General features: G+C 53.2%; 1 long non-coding RNA gene across 1 annotated transcript; it reads left to right on the top strand.

The window, feature by feature from the left end:
* The first annotated feature begins 15,523 nt into the window (after nt 1-15,523).
* Nucleotides 15,524-20,780, top strand: LOC139187366 (uncharacterized). Its single transcript, XR_011570928.1, has 3 exons — nt 15,524-15,813; nt 15,970-16,043; nt 20,541-20,780. It is a non-coding gene; the product is annotated as an uncharacterized lncRNA (long non-coding RNA).
* Nucleotides 20,781-22,709: the final 1,929 nt, after the last annotated feature.

Raw genomic sequence — 22,709 nt, 5'->3', positions numbered from 1 at the left:
ACGTACTCCTTTCCCAATTTTGAAGCAGTCCATTGTTCCATGTAAGGTCTTAACTGTTGCTTCTTGACCTGCATACAGATTTCTCAGGAGACAGATAAGGTGATCTGGTATTCCCATCTCTTTAAGAATTTTCCACAGTTTGTTGTGATCCACACAGTCAAAGGCTTTGGCACAGACAATGAAGCAGATGTTTTCCTGGAATTCCCTTGCTTTCTCTATGATCCAGTGGATGCTGGCAATTTGATCTCTGGTTCCTCTGCCTTTTCTAAACCCAGCTTGAACATCTGGAATTTCTCAGTTCACATACTGCTGAATTCTAGCTTGAAGGATTGTGTGCATAACCTTGCTAGCATGTGAAATAAGCACAATTGTTCAGTAGTTTGAACATTCTTTGGGATTGGAATGAAAACTGACCTTTTCCAGTCCTGTGGCCACTGCTGAGTTTTCAAAATTTGCTGACATATTGTGTGCAGCACTTTAACAGCATCATCTTTCAGGATTTTAAATAGCTCAGCTGGAATTCCATCACCTCTACTAGCTTTATTTGTAATAGCGGTTCCTAAGGCCCACTGCCTGGGTTACAGAGCCCCACTTCTGCCCCCAGAGGAGACCAAACACTTCCATTCCCAGATCTTCTCTTTCAGGTTTTCTGATGAATGAATCCTGGAGATGGGGACTCCTGGGTTGGGTGTTTTCTGGCCTGGATGGAGGCAAGGACATAGTGGTTGGGCTCCAGAGTTTTGAGACCAAGAAACCAGTTCACGCTGGGTTCAGTGACCAGGGGGACATCTTTATGAAATCCTAATGATGTTTTCCAGATTGCCCATGCGGTACTGGCAGGTAGGGCCGGGTCTGGGAGAATGAGAGCTGGGCTCAGAACCGTGAGGAATGTCTCTCTCTCCTCATCTGGGTCCCCTCTGCCAGCTGGCCTTGCTCCTCTCCCTCTTGGCCAAGAGCAGTTTCCATTCCTCAGAGGCCATGGCTGCCTGGAGCAACTGGGGCCCCTCTTCTGGCTCCATCCCAGCCCCACAGAGAGACCAACCTGCTGTGTCCCTCCCTCTCCTGCCTGTCCCAAATCCCAGTGTTCAAGAGCAGGAACGACCGGCCCAGATGGGGTCACAGGTCCACCTTGAGTCTAATTACCCCTAGCTAGGGTGGAGTCACACAGTACCATCCCGCACCCTCCCTTGGGGAGGTGGACAGAGGAGTTGCTATAGAAAGGAGGGGTTTTCTCCTCCTAGGCTCTGCAGATCTTCCCAGGAGTGGCTGAGGCCAGGGACATACCTCTGCATCCACCTCCTACCTGCTCCCCTTTCCCCACCCCCACCCTGGTCAAATGTCCATAAAGACCCTTTTTAAAAAATATTCCACCAGCCCTAGATCTCAGGCAATGTGTAATTCATCAGCTAAAGCCCTAGCCCATCAATGGAATTAATACTTTCACCTTTCTCTTGATCATTATTACTGTCTAGCATTATTGAGGTCTTCCTATATTTCAGGCACTGGGTGTAGCCCTTTACACAAATTGCTTCTTTTAACCTTCACAGCAACACCGTGAAGCAGATACCATAATTATCCTCACTTTATGGAATTAGAAGCTGAGGCCCAGAAAGGTGAAGCAACCCGCTGACCATCCCTGTGGGTTGGCAGGGCTGCCATTGAAGCCCTCTGAACCAGCGGGCTCAGCTCTGTGCTGGAGGCTGCCAGGCACAGAGCTGTGGGGTTCTGCTTAGTTAGTGAGGCTTTTCTGGACACAACAAAGTCACGGACAGGACTGACTGAGTGCACAGCTGCGGGCTGGCCGGAAGAGATCACAAGAGGAGCTCAGAGAGGTCCTGATCAATGAAGAAAGGTTTCCTGGAAGGTGGAATGTGAGCTTCAGAGGACAACTGAGACTAGGGCAGTGGAACAGAGGCATTTGAGAGAGAGAGACCTGCATTGGGCGGCGGCTGGGAGGCGGCCAGGCTGGCTGCAGAGCAACCTTAAGGGCAGACGCTGGGGCAGGCGGGCAGACCCCGGGCTCCAGGCAGCTCTGCTTCCAGAGGCGCCCCTGCATCCCAGCGCTGCTAAGCGCGCATGGCTGCGACTAGCATTTCTTGAACTGTAAGTAAAGGCGACCCAGAGTGAGAGGAAGGTGGTAGGAGCTATGGCTGAGCGAGACCAAGTCCTCTTACAGGTCCTTTATTTGGGTCATGTACCTGCAGTGTCTCTCCAGGTAGATCCTCACAAGTCAGTAATGTCGACAAGGATCACTCCTCCTCTTTCCCAGACGATGAAACCAAAGCGCAGAGAGGTGAAGCAAGTTGTCACAGAGCAAGTGGGGGCCCAAACTCCGTGCCCTTTATTACAAATCCAGGCTTCCAACTAGGAGGATGTGGCATCCGGTCCCATCACTTCATGGCAAATAGATGGGGAGACAAATGACAGACTTTATTTTCTTGGGCTCCAAAATCAATGCAGGTGGTGACTGCAGTCATGAAATTAAAAGACGCTTGCTCCTTGGAAGGAAAGTGATGACAAATCTAGGCAGTGTACTAAAAAGCAGAGATACTACTTTGCCAACAAAGGTCCATATAGTCAAAGCCATGGTTTTTCCATGTATGGATGTGAGAGTTGGACCATGAAGTCTGAGTACCGAAGAACTGATGCCTTTGAACTGTGGTGTTGGAGGAGGCTCTTGAGAGTCCCTTGGACTGCAAAGAGATCCAACCAGTCCAACCTAAAGGAAATCAGTCCTGAATATTCATTGGAAGGACTGATGCTGAAGCTGACACTCCAGTACTTTGCCTACCTCGTGGGAAGAGCTGACTCATTGGAAAAGACCCTGTTGCTGGGAAAGATTGAAGGCAGGAGGAGAGGGGATGACAGAGAATAAGGTGGTTGGATGGCATCATAGACTCAATGAACATGAGTTTGAGCAAGCTCCAGGAGATGATGAAGGACAGGGAATCCTGGTCTGCTGCAGTCATGGGGCCGCAAAGAGTCGGACAGCACTGAGCGACTGAGCGACAGCAACAACAAGAAGGGGGGGTTTGAGAAAACCTGGGGACGGTTTCCCGGTGTCTAAACAAATCATGAAATGCTAAAACATTGACATTTAGAGACACAGGGAAGTGTTCTGGACCCACAGCAACCAGGGTTTGGATTTTAGCATTGTCACTTCCTGGGTGATCCCGGGCAAGTCGCTTATCTTCCCTGTGAGGACAACGGCTGGGCCTTCAAGGGTCCTTGTGAGAATTAAGGGAGTCGATCCATACACACGATGCACTCAGTAAATGTTAACTATTATTCATGACCACCGCACGTTGCTTAAGCTTTGAGCCTTGGTTTTCTCAGCCATGAGATGGGGGTAAACGTTCCAAAGGGATCCTAAACACGACAGGTGGGAAGACAAACGAGACAGTACGCCCCGGTCCCACCCCAGTGTCTGGCTGAACGCACATTCCTTCCATCCCCCTGCAATCCTCCGCTGTGTTGGACTCACTCTTCTAACGTACGTGACACACCGCTCGAAGAAAAGCACCACTTGAGAACTTGAACGCACAGGCGTGAGCTGAGGAGGCTTAATGCATGTTCCCAGCCCGACCTGGTGAGAAAGCCTGTGCAGACGTCAGGGTGAAATGGCCTGAGTGGGTGCACGGGTGCCGGAGGGATCATGCTGGATTCAGCTTCCAAGATTCCCCTCGGGGCCCGGGGTGCAGGCACTGGGGCAGAGGTGCTAGCTCTGGCCACGAATTTAGGCGGTTGGGGTGCTTCTGCCCAGAGAGCTTTTTGGTTGGCGGTGGGTTGACCAGGGGTAGGGCAGAAACTTTTGGGTGCAAGGCAAGGACAGTGTCCTCTCCCCAAGACTGAGCCACAGATCTGAGCTCCCTTTTTCTTTTCCTTTTAAATAAACTACCAAGTTACTAAGTTTCAGGCACTGTACCAAGATGTTTACCTGAATCACAGCCACAATTCTCTGAGCAGCCTCTGGCAAATCACCTAACCTCTCTGAGCTTCGGCCTCCTCATCTGCTGTTGTCGCTGTTCTTTAGTCGCTCAGTCGTGTCCGACTCTTTATGACCCCTTGGACTGCAGCCCGCCAGGCTCCTCTGTCCATGGCATTTTCCAGGCAAGAGAACTGGAGTGGGTTGTCATTTTCTTCCCCAGAGGACCTTCCCAATGCAGCAATCGAACTCACGTCTCCTGGACTGGCAGGCAGATTTTTTACTGCTGAGCCACCAGGAGAGCCCTCCTCATCTGTGAAATGGGCTTAATATGATGTCTGTATCCTAGGGTTGTGATGAGGGTTAAATGAGTTCATACACATGGTCTTAGTGATTAGATTTTGGTGTTTTTAAGTACATTCCTCAATTTAATCTTCATAATGATCTTGAAAGATTAGAACAATTGTCTTCTTTCTCACCTTACCCCAGTTTATTTGATGTGTTTTGTTTTGTTGGGGAGAGGGAAATGAGAACTGAGAGGTTGAATTTGTGGCTCCTGAGTGTTGACCTGACCGCAGACCAACACATGGTAGACACGGGATAAACAAGGTTCCCCGGAGTCCAGGGTGGGCCCGAGGATACGAGATGTGTTTGCAGTTGAGTGCAGCATCCCAGGTGGTCTGGGAGTGGGAAACTGGGCTAGATGATCTGGCAAAGGCCCCACAAGGGTAGGATTTGACTGTTGCGGTGGCATCATTTTCACGAAGAGCACTTTCGCTGGTGGGTGGATTCTAACCCACTCTCCAAGGCTCCCTGGGGCTTGGGAGAGGTGGGGAGTCGGGGTGTGGTTCTAGCCTGGCCCTCTGTCTCAGAGGAGAGCTGCAAGGGGCTGTCTGGAGCAAGGTCTTCTAAGCAGCCTTTTGCAGGCCACCCTGCCCCCGTCGTGGCTTCCTTTCCCAAAGCCACCCAAGGCATTTCATCAGCTCTTGTGCATTCAGGAAGGTCTTACCAAGGATCAGGGACCTGGCCCCCTTTGGCTCCACAGACTTCCTTTCCAGGACCCCGTCTCTGCCCTCTGGTGCCACTGGGCACGTGGAGAGCCTAGGGTAAGCTCCAGGAGCTGCCGAAGCACTTGGTTCTTTTGCTCATTTTATTAATAAATGTGCACTGATGCCAACAGCATGGAGACTGATGCCTGGGAACAGGAATGCGAGCTTGCTCTGGGGAGCTCTCTGGCTGGATCACGGTGGCAGGAGTGACAGGGATCGGGGCGGGGTGGGGAGAGGGGAGGCAGGCAGCCTGATAGCCAAATTTAGGGCAACTGGGGGCACCCAAGGACCGCTGGAGTTTGTGAAGACCTTTTTGGGAAAAGGAGAGCTTGGAGGGACCTGATGGGAAGGAGCCTGGTGCCCTGACCCTTCAGCCAGAGGACCTGGAGCTGTGTGGGGCTGAAGCCTGGCTTAGCCCAGCTGCAGGCAGCTGGACACATCTTTCCCCGGGTCTGCTGGACTCTGGGTGTGTGATGAGGGGTGGGGGAGATGGCAGCAGGGTTGTACCTGTGGAGGAGCTTAAGCCTGGAAGGCACGAGAAAGGCAGGGAGGCAAATTCCCCAGGGGCGCTGCCGGCCTCATGCTGGGCTCCAAGGGAGGCAGGCAGGGATGTGGAACGAAGGGCCTGGGGCCTGACACACAGCAGACCCTCCGTACTCACAGCACAGCATCAAGCACCTTTCCAGGATGCTATAAACAGTTAGCCCTGGTGTGGCTGATAAGGTCAGGCCAGAGAAGTGGGTCTTAGTATAGAGGTAGCCAGCAGGCAAACCTCACAGGGGCAAGCTCCCAGTCTCCAGGGCTCCAGCCCCATGTACAACCATCAGAAGCACCCTCTCCTTCAGCCAGGATATGTGTTCACTTCTATTACTGGCCGGTGAATAAATAAGCAGAAAGACTTGCCAGGATCTGCCGTTTACCCTTTAAGGGAATGAACTGTTTCATTGGGGAGTTAAAAAAAAAAATTCTTTCCAGACGAAAGCCTCACATCACAGTCCAGGGGTGTCTATCAAGCTTGCTCATGCCCCTGACACAACAAAAAGTTTTGATCACACCTACTGAATATCTCTCTTCATTTATAAATAATAATCATGCATAACTATACTCATGCAGGCTGAATGTTATTGAACATGCACAAAAATGTAAATTGAAAGTGCAATCCAATTAGATTACAACAATATTTTTAATGTTTTAATAAATGTGAATGGTTTTATGCCATCATTCCCTAAGATCACAAACCAAAAATCTACATTTATAATTGGAATCCACGGCTCAGTGGGTAAAGACCCATCCTGAAATGCAGGAGACTCAGGAGACGCAGGTTTGATCCTTGGGTTGGGAAGATCCCCTGGAGAAGGAAATGGTAACCCACTCCAGTATTCTTGCCTGGAAAACCCCATGGACAGAGGAGCCTAGCGGGCTCCAGTCCAAGGGGTCGGAGACAACTAAGCCCACAGGCACAGTCATAGTGCTGGATAGAAATTCTTATTGCAAACTGTCTTCTCACTCATATCTGAACTTTGGGGACCACTCTTAGACCCAGTTGGATCATCACGACGTTTGCTCCTCCGTGGCTGTCAGAGCGGATGCTGGGAGGCAAAGGGCCCGCACCAGCCTCGTTCTGGATTCAAGCGCTTGCATTACACTCAAGATTTCTTACGTTTTTGCCCTTCCTTTACGCTCTCAAGTCCTCATTCCGCTTGGTGAAAAACCAGTCAGAGAGAATTCTAATCTAGAGATTTGCTGAACCGGTCTCCAATGAAGAGAAAATTCTTCAAAATGCAGACAGGAAGGGAAAAGGCCGGGCTGCCAGCCCAATCTTTTCTGCAGTAACATTTGACATAGAGACCAAATATGGACATCAGCGTGAATCCATAAATACTGGTAAAACGAAATTCTCCTCGCGCCCCTTTTTGGATAAATGGAAGTAGAAATATCAGTTTTGAATATTCCTTTCTCCTCAGTGAACTCCCTTGCGCATCTCCCTGGGGTGTTTGCACCCCACTTTGGAGACCTCTGTGTCAGGTTCCTCGCCATCACAAACAGGAGCCGGCGGGAGCTCAGGAATATGCGGGAAATGTGGGTTTGGTCAAGTCACTGCCACTTCCTTGCTTCTCACGGCTTCCCAGCGGTCTTGGGAAGAAAGTAAAACTTAACCGGATCTGGCTACTTTTCCTACCTCCACTACAGCCCCGCTTCCGGATTCTGTCTCACTTTGCCTCCATCGTGAGGGCCTCCTGGAGTCCCTTGACCCCTTCACCTACCTCCGTGTAAAACAACAGGTGGCTGGCTCCCTCTCACCCTTCAGGTCTCAGTTCTAAGATCACACCTTTAAGAGGCCAGGGTCAGCCCCTCACCTAGAGATTATTAACCATCCCTCCCCTCTGCAAGTATCCTCCGTCTCCGTGCTCCTTCGCAACCTCCAGAGCACCCACCACATTTTGTCACTATGCAAACCCGTTTGCAGACTTTTCTGTCTCTTCTACCAGAGGATAAACTTAGGGGACCACGGGGGAGCCCCCGGGTTCGCCTTTTTCACTGCTGTGTGCTCGGAGCCTACCACGGTCCTTGCCACACTGTAAGGGCTCACTAAGCGAATGAATAATGAAATGAATGAATCTGGTCTGGGTGGATCCACAAAGGTTCTCTGGATCAGGCTCGTCTCTTGGCCACCGCCAGAAGCTCCACAATATGGGAACCAGCTGTCCATCTCTGGCCTCAGGCCTCTCCAGCCTTGCTTACATCAGGGGGGCCAGATGTCCCCGGACCTGTCCACGGTGCTCAGAGAAAGCTTGGAACAGCTCTCCAGGGCCGGCAGTCTTTGAAGAGCGAGATGTCAGCGGCCCTCCTTCGAGGGCTGAGAAACCAGAGTATCAGAGAGGGCCAGGGTTGTAGCTAGACACACAGCAATGTTGGGACAGGGAGCACTTCCAGGTGAAGAGACAGTTGGTGTTTCCTTGGCGCAAAGGACTGCGGCACTCGGGAAGTGTGTGGTCATGGAGGACAGTGGTGTCATCACCTGGGTGGGGCCCTACAAGGGACAGGGTTTGAGGCCTGACATCGCCCTCCCTGAGGACTGGTGTCTGTGCTCACGTGACCCTCCTGGGACCCTCGTGAGATGTCCCTACAGCCTGGTCAGGGAGGCACAGATGAGGTGCAGAGAGGGGTCTAGGCTCACGCAGGTTGTCAACAGTGGAGCCAGGACCACACCCGGGCTTCTCGGCAGGCACAAGGTGACGGCCCCTCCCCTCCCCACCTCCAGCTCCTCTTTCTGAGCCAGTTGAGTTGCATCGCCCTGGGGCCTGCTTTTCCTCGGCACACAGGGGAGGGACAGTCGCCAGCCTCATCTGGGTGCCGCTCCACTGGCACCCACCCCAGCTTCTCCTGCTCAGCGCTTGCCTCTGTAAAGGAAGGAAATCTGACCCTCTAGGAAACCTTGGAGAGAAAACAGAAAATTTCTCTCTTCAAGAAAGAGACCCAAAAGGACCCTGTTTCACCAGATTCCTTGTTAGCATCTGGGATAGTGAAGCTCGCATATATTTTTAAAGAAAACTTGAATCCCACAAGGTAGAACGTGGTGGGAATCATTTGTAAACATCGTTCCCTCTTTGGATATCAGTTACTCCTTTACCATGAAGGGAAATGGCCTTTATCACCCAAAGCTAACAGCACAAGCCTCCCATGTCAGATATCTAGGCTCCAAGGAATGTTCCTCAAACCTGGAAGCTGGATTTGGGTCTGGAAAGATTTGCAGGAGGAAAAGTTCGAGCAAACACACAGATGGGCAGGCCAGGGCCAGGTCTGGGGAGGTGGCCAGGGCCTGATCACAGGGTGGGGAGAAGGGCAGAGGGAGGGGGATGAGGAGGCTGTCGGAAGGGAAGGGGCAGGTGTAACAGGAAGAGCCTCAAATCCTGACCCTGGGTTCCACTCCCGGCTCTGCTGCTGACTTGCTGGGGGACGTGGGGTGGGGTCTCTGTCCCTTTGCAGGCCTCAGTTTCCCAACTGGCAAAACCAGTTGGGACAGGTTTAGACTTGTTGTTCAGTTGCCAAGTTCTGTCGGACTCTTCGAGACCCTGTGGACTACAGCACGTCAGACTTCCCTGTCCTTCACCATCTCCTGGAGTTTGCCCAAATTCATGTCCATTGTGTCAGTGATGCCATCCAACCATCTCATCCTCTGTTGCCCCCTTCTCCTTCTGCCTTCAATCTTTCCCAGCATTGGGGTCTTTTCCAATGAGTTGGCTGTTTGTATCAGGTGGCCAAAGTGTCGGAGCTTCAGCTTCAGCATCCGTCCTTCCAGTGAGTATGCAGGGTGGATTTCCTTTAAGATGGACTGGTTGGATCTCACTTAGACGAAGTGAGCCCTAAGCTGCCTGGGCCAGAGGTGGCTCTGACAGCCCCTCCCCTCCCCTCCCACTCCGTCCTGGCTCCAGCTGAAGCTGCCTGTGTCACAGGACTTCTCAGGCCTCTCCCAGCAGCAGCTTGCAGTGGGCCCCCGCTAATCTCCTTAAACCCACATCTTCCTGGCTGTGGTCACCACGAATGGCCTGTGGGAGCCTCCTCTCCCTGGAAGAGAGGACTTTGTGACTTGGCAGGAGCGAGGGGGGCAGGCCGGGCCTCTGCCCGCCCCCTCACCTGCCAGCGGCCCCCTGGCCATCTGTTCTTCAGGCTGGGTCCCAACAGAAAGGCCACTCAGCACTCCCTGCCTCCCCCGCCCCGGCCCAGGCCTGAGCAGATGGCCCGCTGCCACCCCTCTCTGGAGGCTGGGGAAGCCTTGAGGCCCAGCTGGAAGCTGGGGGTTGGTGGGGTCTGCCCCCTCTCTTAGAAGTGGTCAGGGCCCGATTCCAGGTCCTGGGCCCCAAACTCACTGGGCCTCTGTGCCAGACCCACGCCCTTTTCACCTCCTACTGCCCAGGCAGCCCCACCTCTGAGAACCCAGAGAGGCACCGTGAGGGCGTGGACACCCTTCAGACACGGCCCGGCCCCGGGCCAGTCCCCTGAGCTTGCACAACAGACGTCAGCCACCCACTGAGGCCACACAGTTCCTCAGAAGTTAAGCCAAGACGGAAACTCAAATTTCTGGCCCCTGGTGAGTGCTCACCACCTCACGGCTGTGGTCCTCAGTCTGCCTGGGCCTCAGGGTGACTTGGGGTAGGGAGGGGTGGCTAGATTCTGACCCGGAAGGCCTAGGGAGGGCCCTGTGAATCTGCATTCTTTTCACTGGGGCGTCGGCCGTGCTGGGTCTTCACTGCTGTGCGTGGTCTTTCTCTAGCTGAGCCGAGTGGGGGCTGCTCTTCATCGCAGAGCCTTCTTTAGTTGCAGAGGACAGGCTCCAGGGCATGAGGGCCTCACTGGCTGTGGTGCACAGGTTTAGCTGCCCTGAAACACGTGGGAACTTCCTGGACCAGGGATTGAACCTGCGTCCCCTGCGTTGGCAGGTGAATTCTTAACCACTGGGCCACCGGGGAGTCCGGAATCTGTGTTCTTGGTAAACCCTCCAGGTGATTCCCTGCAGGCCTCACAGGCGTGGCCTTCCTGGCTGTCCTCTGTGTATTTTTAGCCTGAATGGCAGTTAAAGTTTTGTGACACAGGCAAGTCACCATTCCCAATTCACAGGGGAAGAAACCGAGGCCCCCAAAGACAGGCGATTTCACAAAGTAAAGCTCACACAGGAAGGTCCTGCCAGAGGCTGGTCTGGTGTCAACACTTCTGGCTCCTTAGTTAGTGGCTCTTGGGGCACAGTCCCCTGCCATCTCCCAGGGGAGAGCAGGGGTGGCCCTGAGACCCTCCTGCCACTTCTCCCCTCCCCACACTTAAAGCAAGTCCTGAGAAGATGATGGCATCTCCCTCTATCCCCAGGGAAACTCTAAATAAAACATTAAACTCTAAAGTAATTGTAAAGAAATCCCATGATGACAATAGTACCTTGCATTTAAAAAATATTATTAAATCCTTTAAAAACACCTCCCCTCATTTTGTGGCCCTCCTTCTATGGCACCCAGAGCAATAGCCCCACTTCTAAGAGGTAACTCATTGTTCCAGGGGCCCTTTCCAACCTGGGGGTCTGAGTGAGGGGCCAGCCGGCCACTGAGAGCTGCCCTCTCTTCACTGAGCCTCGTCCTCCCCCTCTCTCCTCCAGTTCCACCCAATGTCCTCCCCACAAAGCTAGAATCCACTTGACATTGATCTCAGATGGGCCCTGGCAAGGCAGACTCTCATTGGTGGGGACTTGAAATACCTGCCTCTCATCTCCCTGACCATCAGCCTTCTCTTCCTGAGGAGGCCCTGAGGGAAGGTCCAGGCTCCCTCCTCACGCCTTTGGGGAAGGGGTTCCTCCTTAATCCTCTTCAGAGAGGAGAGAGAGGGCAGCCCTCCCAGGGATGGGGGCCCCTGAAGCTGCCCTCTCTCCTCTCGGGACCACTGGTTGGAGAATGGAGAAACCGAGAGGGACTTCAGGGGGCTAAGAAAGCCAGGCTGTGTGCCCTAGAATAGGTCATTTAACCTCTCTGAAGCTTACTAAACTGGAATAGGACCTGTATTCTAATCTTACCTTACACTGTTATCCAAAGGTGGAAGGAGATAGTACACAAAGACACACACACACACACACAGAAGGCACTGAGCAGAGCCTGACTCAACTCAGCACTCAACACGCTGTCCTTATTATTGCTGTGAGCTAGAGTGACATCAGAAGAAAGAGCACTGCAGAAGGAGTCAAGGCACCTGCATTCTAACTTGGGCTCTGCCACTAATGGGTAAGCCGTTTTGAGCAATTCCCACAGCCTTCCTGGGCCTCAGTTTGCCCACCTGTAAAATGACAGAGTGGGGCCAAAGAGGTCTCCAGTCCCTTCCAGGGCTGGTTCTCCATCACTCCACCACTTTCCATAGCTCCTTCCCTGCTCAGTTAAATGTCACCGTTTCTAGGAAGCCTGTCCCAAGAGTCCTAACTCACAAGCCTTTCCGGAAGCCCTGACCCCAGCACTGCATTCCTCCCACTGGCCCCGGGTAAGCTGACCATGTCCCCTGATGAGTTCCATACCGGCTGTGTGCGCCACCTTGACCTCTGACCCTCAGCCTCAGGGAGAGTCATGAGATGAAGCAACCCCTTGTCCCTTCCTTTGGGCCGGTTTTCCCTCCGCTCCACAGACGCAGACACAGAGGTCAGGGTATTAAACAGCCCAAGTGGCACGACTCAGGGAGCCCGGGAGACCCAGCGCCTCCCCCTGATGTGCTGTAGTGACTCAGGGCTCTGACAATCATTACAGGAGCGATTACTCCTCAAATTGGGTATTTTTCACTGTTGACGCCACCGCTGCCGAATGGGATTTCTTTTCTCTTTTTTTTTTCTTTTCAGTTTGCATTCACCAGGGCGGGGGAGGGACTCAGTGTGAAGCAAGGCAGAAGGAAAAGAAAGAGAAAGCTGGACTGAGCAGAGAGGTCAGGGTGGCTGAGGGCTGCCCTGTGTCTCTGGTGGGGGGAGGGGGAGGGGACAGGGAGGTGGAGGGGAAAGGGAGGGGAAGGGGAAGGGGAGGGGGAGGGGGAGGGGTGGGTCAGGTTGGGGGGAGTTGTTCAAAAGCTCGCTGCACCCACTGGAGGTCAGGCTCCTTGGACTCCAAGGGTTACGCTCTGGGCCAGGGAGCTGGATGTGTGTTGGAGGGGGGCTGCCGAGACCAAGATCACCCCTGCTCTCACAGACATCCCCCCGCCCCCGACACATACTCCCTACACTCCTCAGACACTCACTACATGCCGACTCTGGGCTAGGCACACAGATACGACAGTGAACTGGACACAGTCCTGCCCGGAAGTAGTTCTCAGCCGGCCCTGGGCACTCCGAACCTAACTCTCAAGTCCACCAGGGTGTCTTGAGAAAGTTGCTGGGGTCACCTGCATTCTAACCTGGGCTCTGCCACTAATGGGTAAGCTGTTTTGAGCAATTCCCACAGCCTTCCTGGGCCTCAGTTTGCCCACCTGTAAAATGAGAGAGTGGGGCCAAAGAGGTCTCCAGCCCCTTCCAGGGCTGGCTCTCCATCACTCCACCACTTTCCATAGCTCCCATTCGTCCTTCCTGGCTCAGTTAAATGTCACCGTTTCTGGAAAGTCTTTCCCAAGAGCCTTTCCAGCAGCCCCGGCCCCGGTTTGGGGAGGGTCTTTGGGAGCCCAACCTGGGACTAGAGTATGGGAGATGCAGGTGAGTGGCCAGGAAGAATTCTGAGAGGAAATGAGCTGAGCTAAGAGAGGCATGAACAAGAGCCGCTAGGTGAAGACTGGGCGTGGTGGGGGAAGAGCATCCGCGGAGGGAACAGCACACAGGATGGATCCAGACAGCAGGACCCGGCAGGGCCCAAGAGGGCACCTGGGAGTAGCATCTGCTCGGCTGTCTGCCTCCCCCATCAGATCACAAGCTTCTCTGTGGCAAAAACCACTTGTTTCATGTATGTGTATTCTCATATTCTTTTTAGCTTAAACATTAGAAGTTCATTTAAAAATCTCGCAAAATGAAATGACAGGTCTATGACAGCCTTTACCCCCGGGCTGTTGGGTACTGCTGCATAGGCTGTGCACTCCAACATTCCCAGCGCAATAGGGTAGGGTTAATATCTGGCGCTTCTGCTCTCCACTATTATTTATTCTCAATTATTCTCAATCCCTCTATCAATCTCCCCACCTCTCTCTCTCTATCTCTTATGTAATATGTACAGAATAAGGTGCTAGGAATACAATGGTGAGTGAAACAAATCAGGTTTCTATAGGCAAGGAGGGTATATTTATTGGAGGCAGATAAAAGAAACAGATACATTTAAAAATGGAAAGGTGATATTAGACGGTGACACCCGCCATAAGGGTAGAGAACAGATGGACCAGTTGGGTGATAGGGGTCAACTGTGATACGGTGACTGAGTAGGCTCTCTGAGATGACCTTTCAGTTGACACCAGGGTTGAAAGAGAGAGAGAGAGGCTGCCATGGGAAGGCCTTATGGGAACAGCATTCCAAGTAGAGGGAACAGCATGTACCAAGCGCCCAAAGTAGAGATAAGTTCAGTGGACACAAGAACTGGGAAGGTGGCTGGGGAATTCCCTGGTGGTCCAGTGGTTAGGACTTGGCACTTTGACTGCGGAGGGCCCGAGTTCAACCCCTGGTCAGGGAGCTAAGATCTCGCAAGCTGCACTGCGCCGCCAAAGAGACAGAACTAGGAAGGTGAACACCGTGTGGCTGGTGCAAGGGAATGAGAGGAGGCGGGCAGAGGACGAGGGCCAAGATGCTACAGCGATGAGTCTGGATTTTACCCGAAGCAGCAGGGGAAGCCATGTTTCATCTTCTCCAATCAACTTTTTCAAAGCTCTCTTGGACTGCTGAGTGGATGGTAAGTTGGAGAAGGCAAAGCCGCGCGCTGGAGGGGGACAGACAGCAACTGAGGAGACAGAGGACAGTGACTTGGGTTACAGCTGGGGAGACAGGGTAGGCGCCGGTAGCTGCGGTGAGGCAACACAGAGATGGGCACTCTCACTGCTCTGAGTGATTAACACCACCACCCACAATATGGTGCCTCATGAGCACAAAGCACTTTCACAGCCCCTGTTCTCTCCTTGTGGCAGGGACAAGGCCCTAGCAACAGGCCCATTTTCAGCTGTGTAGACTGAGGCTCAGAGAAATGAAAAGTCCTGCCCTTCAAATCCTAATGACCTGGAAGGGACCCCCAGGAACTCTCTCCCCACCCCAGGACCCCACTGGTGCCTCCTCTCCCACAGCCCTGCCTGGGCCGTGTCCTTCCCCGCCTCTGGAGTGCAGCAGCAGCCAGGCAGAGTGGGCCACTGTTTACTGCCTTGGGCTGAAAATATATTTTAGCAATTGGCAAAACACAAGGCGTGGCAGCTCAACACACTTAGATTGGCAAATGCACACTGTGCCCTCCTCTTAATATAAGGATATAAAACAATAATTTATTCTTACTCAGAAACCAGAACACTTCCTTCTGCCAAAGTCTTCCTGCAACCCCTTCCTTCAGCCACACCCCAACAGAGGGGCTCCCAGAATGCCCCTGGGGGGAGGGGCAGTGGGCAAATCTTGGGAGCTAGAGTGGAGGGGCACACACATTATTGAGCACCTGCTGTATGCTGGGCCTTCAGTATTTCTCATCTAATTGCCAAAATAATCCTGTAAAAGGGAGATTAGAAACATAGGAGTCATCGAGACTAGGGTTCGAAGCCAGGCTGTGTCCCTTACCAGCTGGTGATTTGGGGGAGTTTACGTATCTATGCGGGCTTCCCAGGTGGCTCGAGTGGTAAAGAACCTGCCTGCCAATGCAGGAGACGCTATTCGCTGTTCGATCCCTGGGTCAGGAAGATCCCCTGGAGGAGGGCTTGGCAGCCCAGTCCAGTATTCTTACCTGGAGAATCCCATGGACAGAGGAGCCTGGCAGGCAGGTGCAGTTACCAGGTGCTGCCAGGGCTGGAAGAGGCAGCCTTGAAGGCTTCCTGGTACATGTGTGATGGAGGGGGCAGGGGGGAGGGCTGGGAAGAGACAGCCAGGTGGGTGGAAGGAGGGCACTCCTGGCAGAAGGCCCAGCCTGGGCAAAGGCCAGGAGGGCTGAAGCGCTGGAGTGTTTGGGAGGTCTGGCGGTGTGGCTTCTCAGGGTCTGGGCTGGTGGGGAGTGTAGGGGCCGGGCCGATGTGCTGATCCCCACTCACCCAAACAGGCAACATCGTGGCCTTGGCACCCTCTGCTCAGTGAACACCAGCGCTTCCCAAGGGGAACCCCTTCCCCAGACCCTACCGGGGAGATCCACAGGAAACAGAGGCAACAACTGATCCACGGTGGTTGTAAAGACCTCTTGCAGGGTACCAGGGGAAAACCGTGGGTGTGGGAGTTGACAGATTGAAGGGCTGGAATTTCTGGGGCGCGAAGCCGGCCCTCTCTGGGACTCAGGTTCCCATCTGCAAAATGGGCCATGTCACAGACGGTTGATAGGTAAGGCACGGGTCTTGCACCCGCAGGTTGCCCAGCGTGTCGTCTTTTCTCTCTCTACCTCGACTCCAGTAAGGATTGGACAAAGACAGCGGCAGCCGCGGTGAGTGGGGGGACAGGAAACCCTGGTTCAGCCTGCTGGGGTGGGGGTGGGGGGGCGTGTAGGGAGACTGGGGATCTGCCTCTGGGGGCTCCCACCCCAGGAGCAGCAGGCTGCACCCAGCCACGCAGGGGTTAACCCGCCTCGTGGGTGGGTTAACCCGCCTCGTGGCTCGGGCGTGGGAGGAGGAGCGCGTGGGGTGAGGACTCCTCGGTAGGTGCTCCCTTCACCCGCTCGCCGCCCTCCTGGGGTCCCCGCGCCCCTGAGCCCAGCCTCCCAGCCGACTGAGTCCCCCGCCCGCCAAGTACCGGCGGCGGCGGCCGCGGGTGCCGAGCCTCCGGCACGCCCAGCCCTGCTCTCCTCCTCTGAGCAATTACATAATGGTGCCTCCGGCGCGGTGCGCGGCGGCAAAGCCGCCTTTGTTATTGCGACCCGCCTCGGCAGCGCCCCGCGAGTATTAATAAACCGATCCCGCAACACGCCAGGCTGGGCTGTATTTATGTGAATTTGGGCTGCGGCACCTCCGAAAGAATAATAAACACGGCCCGCCCCCTCCCCTGGAAAAGAGGGCATCTGGCTCCCCGCTCCCACCTCCAGTCCCTAGCTCTGAGCCCCTCTGCCTCCTCGCCTTGGTCAGCATTCTATACCCAAGAACGGAAAGAAAAAAATAAAACCCACAGGACCGAAGACTATGGGTCTCAGGCCCATCTTTTCCACTTGCCTGGTGGGTGATAATCTGGCAAAGGGGGATTCATTACTCTTACCTGTAGAATGGGCCGAATAATTGCCAAGTGTCTGTTTAAATAAGAGCGTCTAGGAACTTACTCTGCTTTGTAAACTCTGAAGCCATGTTCTTAAACTTTAGCTTCATCAGAATTTGCAGGGAGGACTGGTTGAAATGCAGATTGCTGGCCCAGCAATTCTGTCTCTTCAGAGTTTCCATTCCGTGTAATCTGAGGTGAGACTAAGACTGCATTTCTAACCTGTTTCCTGTAACGATGCTTTGAGAACCACTGCTCAAAAGCCATTTATGAATTACTGTTATAAATGTAAACGTATGCCCTTACTCCAGACTTGGATGACTACACTGGAGATGTCTGTACCCGTGCTAAGTCGCTTCAGTTGTGTCCGACTCTTGGCAACCCCATGGGTGTAGCCCACCAGACCCCTCTGTCCATGGGATTCTCCAAGCAAGAACACTGGAGTGGGTTGCCATTTCCTCCTCCAGGGATTCTTCCCACCCAGGGATCAAACCCTTGTCTCTTACACCTACCTTCATTGGCAGGTCGCTTCTTTACTAGGGCCACCTGGGAAGCCCCATACTGGGGCTAGGGCGGGGCCAAGGGTCTGCTCAGCCTTGCAGGAGATTCAACCATCTGTGCCCTGGTCAGCCTCACAGCCAGAACCATCTGCAGCACTGGGCCTGGGGTTCCAATCCTGACCTCATTGCTTCCTGGGGTGTGGCCTTGGGCAAGTTATGTAACTCAATGGGCCTCAGTTTCCACATCTATAGAATGGGGCTAATACTGGGTACCAACCTCGTAACATTTGTTAAGATGTGTGTGTGTGTGTTAGTTGCTCAGTCGTGTCCGACTCTTTGCAATCCCATGGGCTGTAGCCTGCCGGGCTCCTCTGTCCGTGGGATTCTCCAGGTAAGAATACTGGAGTGGGTTGCCATTCCCTTCTCTCCAGAGAATCTTCCCAACCCAGGGATCAAACCAGAGTCTCCCGCATTGCAGGCAGATTCTTTGCCATCTGAGCCACCATTGATCCTTTGTTATGATGAATATCTGTAAATCACCTAATAGGGGTCTGAAAGCTATCTACTTAGATAGAGCCCTCTGGGGTGTGGTACCCAAGTGGTCTCACAACCTCCTGGGCAGGAGGCGGGTGAGGTGCTGCTCATGGCCCTCGTTGGCTACCCAGGGACCAAGGTCCTGACCTCACAGCCCAGAGTGGCTGCTGTATGCTATCACTGTGAAGAAATGCTTGGGGTCTCCCAAGCTGAAGATCCATTATCTGCTGTCCCTGACCCCATAGCAATTCTTTTTTTGGTCAGGCAGGGTTCAGAGCTTTCAGAGAGTCTGCACCCATCCTGAGACTCTTATTTGATTTGCAGAAATGTCAGCTGTACCCACAAGCAGTAATCCTTACTCCATTCTGTCTGAGCTTTGGAAGCTGCCTTCTTCATACCAGCACAGAAAAACAGGTGTCCTGGGCCCCAGACAGCACCCACTCACCCTCCCCGTGCCCCGCAGATGGCAGAGGTTGGCTTTCCCAAAGACAGTCATATGCACCTCCTTCCACCCGACTCGTTGCCATTTTCACACGTTCATTCATTCACTGAGTCAATAAGCATTAACTGACCACTTACGTGAGCCAGGCTCTGAGCTCAGGACTTGGAGGTTGTGCTTCACTTAATCCTCACTTAATACCCATGCCTCGTCATGATTTTTCTCTTTCCATTTGACAGGTGGAGAAACCGAGACTCAGGGAGGCCGAGTCACTCGACTATGGCCACAGACCTAATTAAGACCTAAGACTAAGGCCCCAGAAGACTGGAGCCTTGACCCTAAACGCAGGGTGGTCTAACTCCCAAGTTCTGCCCTCACCTGCCCCCTTGAGCTCACTCCATGGACGTAAGAAAGGGCTGGCTGGGGTCGGCCGGTCCCAAGGCTGAGCTGTTACCTCCTTCCTTTAGAAGAGCTGAGCCTGCCTGCTTCCACCCCCATCGTAACTGGCAGCCTCTCCCCCAGGTGAGGTGCTGCTTGACTTTCTGTGGTCCTGGAGCAGCAACAGCAGCGGTGGGGATGATTCATAGGAGGGAGGGCGGCCGTGGAGGGAAGGAGCCTGGGCAGCTCTCCCTGAGCTGGAGGCAGGGGCCAGGCAGTGTGGGGGAGGCCGGTCCCAGGGTCCCTGAGTTCCCAGCAGCTCCTCCCAGTCCCTAAGGCTACGCTCAGCCTGGGCCTGCTGGGACTGGAGAGGAAAGACTCAGAGATCTTCTTACCAGACAGGCTCACAGGGAAGGAAGCAGCTCTGGAGGAAGTGAGGCAAACCAGGAAGGGAAAGCGGCAGGAGTTATGAGAGCCCATCTGGCCTGCTTTACGAAAGCCCTGTGTCCTGGGACAGCAGACTTTCGCCTGGGCCAACGCGGTGCTCATTGCGGCAGTTTCCACCACCCCCTGGCTTGACAGGGTTCACCCCAGAGCTAATTTTCCAGTTTCCAAAGCATCAGCCCCTCGGAGGCCCTCTCCCCCACTCCTCTTATGGGCTTCTTACTAATAATATCAGCCACGGCAGTTGGCTATGTGCCTTCTCTTTCTAAGGGCTTACCAAGCATCCTCTCTCTTAAGTTTCCAATAACCTCTAGGAGATAGGCTCCACTATTACTCCCATTTTACAGACCAGGAAACTGAGGTTTAGAGAAATGAAATCACTGGCCCAAACCAAGGATTTGAATCCAAGTCAGTCAGTTTTTGCAAGGAGATCAAAGTAGTCAATCTAAAAGAAATCAACCCTGAATATTCATTGGAAGGACTGATGCTGAAGCTGAAGCTCCAATACTTTGGCCACCTGATGGGAAGGACTGACTCAATGGAAAAGACCCTGATGCTGGGAAACATTGAAGGCAGGAGGAGAAGGGGATGACAGAGGATGAGATGGTTGGATGGCATCACCAACTCGATGGACATGAGTTTCAGTAAAGTCTGGAAGTTGGTGATGGACAGGGAGGCCTGGCATGCTGCAGTCCATGGGGTCACAAAGAGTCGGACACGACTGAGCGACTGAACAACAACAGTCTGTTCCAAAACCCCTGGGCTCAAGCACCACAGGCCTCTGACATCTTCTTCCTCTACAAGTCCTGCCCCCTGCCCCCCTCGCGTCCCTGGAGAGGGGACCCTGGCGAGACCTACCCCCAGTCCCTAAGACCAAAGACTAGACCAACCGGCACTCCCCCCAGCCTCTCTCCTCATCTCTTGGGTGCCAACCCTGCTTCCACTGCTGGAATTTTTGAAATCTAATTGCATCTGCATCCTTCAGGGATTCACAATCCACAAGTGATTTCTACCCACAGACACTGGCATTCCCTGTGCCCACGCCACCTTCCAACACCCACCTGCGCGTGCCACACAACAGACACTCGGGCACAAAGGAGGTGCAACCGCCCCGCTGCCGGCTGGGCCCTGGGCAGATGGAGCCCCAGCTGTCTCCAGGTGGGAGGCGGGAGGGGAGCGACCCCAGCCGCTCCACCGCACCCCACCCCACCCCCCTGGGGTTTTGAGGGATTCATTTCACAATAATGAGAATCACAGTACGAATGGTAGTAATAGGAATCCGCGTTTCCCGTTTGCAAACCGTTTGCATCTCATCACCTCACGTGACTCTCACAAGCACAAGAGGCAGGTAGTTTTCTATTTCCATTTTTCAGGAGCAGCAGAGGGCCCCATGGCTGATTAGAAGCAGAACCCGGGTCCTAACCCCTTTCTCTCTCCCTGTCAGTTAACGTTCCCTGTCTGGCACTGTAAATCATCAGGACATCTCACGGCTACCACGTGTCAAGCATCTATTCTTGCCTAGATCTGGGCAGCACTTTAAAGTGCTGGTTTTGAGGAATTCGCCGGCAGTCCAGTGCTTAGGACTCTACACTTCTGCTGTGGGGGTGCCGATTGTACAGTCCGGGATCTAAGATGCCTGAAGCTGTGTGGCATGGCCAAATCAAATAAATAAAATCAATGTGTCAGTTTTTATACTCTTTACATTTATGTTCATTGTAAAGATGAGGTAACTCAGAAATGTTAGGGGTAGAATGGAAGTCTAAAGAATGTTTCTGCAATAGGAGCACATCACTTTAGAAAATTGTATAGGAAGAAAGAGAACAGAACTTCTATTGGGCACTTTAGGGAAAGTGGACACCAAGGATAATGCCTTTTCCTTCTCCTCTGCCCCCCACCCCCACCCCCAAGCACTTTGACTGTTACTGTCAGCTGCTTCTACTGCTGCTGTTGACTATATGTGAGTGTATCTGTCTCCCAGGATCTGTGAGCTCTTCAAGGACAGGGACTGGGACCTTCGCAGCCAGCACCTTGCCTGGCACACCAGAAGGGCCCAGTCAACAATGCCTCCTTCACAAAGGATGAAGGAGCTTGTGCTCACTCCTCCCATCTGATGGGCTTAGGAAACAAGAACACAGACTCGAGTCACCCAGGGCTCAAGGTTTATCCACATCAAACACCACTAAGGCATGAACCCCTCCTTTAGCACCCTCATCAACTCTTCCCTGGCTTCTGCTTGTATGCTGCTAGTGACAGGGTGCTCGCCTCTACTGAGGCAGCTCCTTCTGTACTGGAGGTCTTGGAGCCATCCCTATAACCTCCTTCTACTGATATAAGGCAAGCTCTTGGGTATATGCAGGAGTCACACCGAGGGGGGCACTAGAAGTGTCCCCAAGTCAGTGGGGGCAATCAGGGGTGACATTGCATACCAGTGAGGCTGGTGCCTGCCCTTGGGCATGCTGCTGGGAAGGCAGGAGGAATAACCAATGAATTCATCATTCCTGCTTGAGCCAGTTCTGTTTAAGGCAGTGAGCTGAGATTCTAAGTGGTCACAGAGGCCACCACCAAGCCCTGAGACTCTGGTCAGGTAGATTTTGGGTCTGTGCTTCACACAGCACACCTAGGAATAATCCTGATCTGTAGTCGAATTCATACATTCATTCACTCGTTATTGGCTGTCACTGGCCAGGCACTTGGCTGGCAGCAGGGATGGTGACGCTGTGGGCACCGCCTCAGGATCAGAGTTGTTACCTTGCTAATTAGACAGCTAACCGTCACTGAGCGCTTCCTGTGAGACAGGCACTTCCTGTTTACTTCCGTATAAAGGGCATAGCATTTCCCACCCAGTCCTAACTCCCAGGAGGGTGATGCCAGTCTGCTGGGCACCCCAGCTCTGAGCACCTGATATAGTCAGTAAGTGTGAATTCCTGCCATTTAACTCTCCACAACCACCACAGCGGCTCCTAGTTTTGGTTGTCCCATTTTGTACACTGAGAAATTCACACCGCTAGAAGTTGGGTAACTCGTCTGGGGCCACACAGTTCCCAAAAGGCTGAGTCAGGATTTGGATCTGGGCCGTCCAAGATCCTGAAACCTGATTAAGGAATGGGTGCAGAAAAAAAAGAAAAAAAAAAAAAAAAAAATCAGAGCTGGAATCAAAATGCCCACCTAGCTAGAAGCCTGGGGGAACCACGCACCTTTCTCTGCCCCCTTTGTTTATCTTATGAAGAGGGAGTTTGCAGCCTTGCCTTCCTCTTCCAGCCACCTCCTCCCTCACTGAGTCCATCAGCCAAGATAAAGAGGTAGGTGTTTTTTCTAGGGAGGAGGTTGGTGGGAGGTGGGGTAGGGAAACACATTACTGGTAACAAAGGATTGAAATGAACCCAGAATCTTGGTGTGTGTCAGGGGAGTTGTTGCTGTAGGAATCTAGTTTTAGGCTGAAAGGTTTCCAGAAAGCCTCTGAGATCCCCGAACTCCATTCTCATCTCTCTTCCCCACCACAGGATGTGTGGACAGAAAAGGACTCACCACAGTGCCCCGCCCTCCCCCTAGGGTGCCAACGAGCCCCAGATAAGATCTTTGTCCCCTGACAGTGCAATTTGCAGCAACCTGGCTG

The sequence above is a fragment of the Bos indicus genome, chromosome 15 (genome assembly GCF_029378745.1).
Source record: "Bos indicus isolate NIAB-ARS_2022 breed Sahiwal x Tharparkar chromosome 15, NIAB-ARS_B.indTharparkar_mat_pri_1.0, whole genome shotgun sequence".
Lineage (NCBI taxonomy): Eukaryota > Metazoa > Chordata > Mammalia > Artiodactyla > Bovidae > Bos > Bos indicus.
The sequence above is the reverse complement of the archived record's forward strand: the minus strand, read 5'-3'. Positions and strand labels throughout refer to the sequence as shown.